We start from the raw sequence: 1,145 nt of genomic DNA on the forward strand, positions 1-1,145 counted from the left end.
TACACATGAAAGCAAATAGAAAGAGTGACATCTAATGGCTGAACCTACACTGAGTTGATGTTAAGGGAAATGAGAACATGAGATTTTGCAAAACTGAACTCACAGCAACATCCAGCAGTGTCACGCAGCATAATCGTTTTTAGGAGAGGCATAAGCTTAAAATCTTTCAACAAGTAACATATATTCTAACTGCTATGTGTACTGGATCCTGTGTGCTATGTAAAAATCCCAACCATTCAACTAACTTAAACACAAAGCAAGACTGCAAGTTGACAAAAAGTCATATCGGTCATGTGACGGGTGAAGAGTGCGTTGGCAGCCAAAAATTGCCACCTTTTCAATGCACAATGAAGAGTGACATGGGCCACAGTACAAGTAGTTTGAAATGAATGACCTCTAGAATTATACAATGATCATCTTACCATGAGGGAAAAATTCATAGCAACACTCTAAATAGTAAGAAATAGACACTTTCGTACTTTAACAGTTTGGACCTGTCTACCTAAAACTGCTATTTTGGTGGTAGTTAGAGACCCAGCTCTCATCACAAGGTTCACAAAGAAACAACCGGAGAATCTTGTGAAGTGGCAGTCATTTCAGAAATGTTTACATGAAGAGTTTTATACAGTAGGAACAAATATGACTGATTAACTGTAAGACTTGGTGGTTTTGCACAGCGCCAAGACATCAACAGCAAATCCTTAGATCCATTTAGTTACATGATGGCAGCTCCATAGATCTCTGTTGCTTGTACTTGGCATGTTCCTCAGTGAACCACTATCTGCAGGCAACTCCAATCTTGATTAGGATCATCTCAAACTTTCTTATTTCAAAGATTATTTGACTTGGTCACTGGAGATTAAAAATTTGCTTTTTAAACCTTAAAAGGTCTTGTTTTCACATCCCAATTTGTCAATGTTCGCTGAATATGAATATTTAAAAGGACATTCCATACCTTAACAGCCATTAATGTTTATTAATAGACACCTAATATTTCCTAACACCTCTAGTTAAATCATGTTATTTGAAGACCTGGATGGATAGTAAATTGAAAAACCAACAGCTTTTATGGATGGAACAAACACCCCCATTTATGCAGAGCCTGCAAACACAGACACATTAAAAATAAATAAATTTAAAAAAAA

General features: G+C 36.4%; 1 protein-coding gene across 9 annotated transcripts in view; it reads right to left on the minus strand.

Moving 5' to 3' along the window:
- Positions 1-1,145, minus strand: part of LOC102290413 (sodium bicarbonate cotransporter 3) — a 64,465-nt gene that overhangs the window by 44,293 nt on the left and 19,027 nt on the right. The window lies entirely within an intron of this gene.

This window comes from Haplochromis burtoni, unplaced genomic scaffold, assembly GCF_018398535.1.
Source record: "Haplochromis burtoni strain Fernald_Lab_line unplaced genomic scaffold, NCSU_Asbu1 Contig_90, whole genome shotgun sequence".
Lineage (NCBI taxonomy): Eukaryota > Metazoa > Chordata > Actinopteri > Cichliformes > Cichlidae > Haplochromis > Haplochromis burtoni.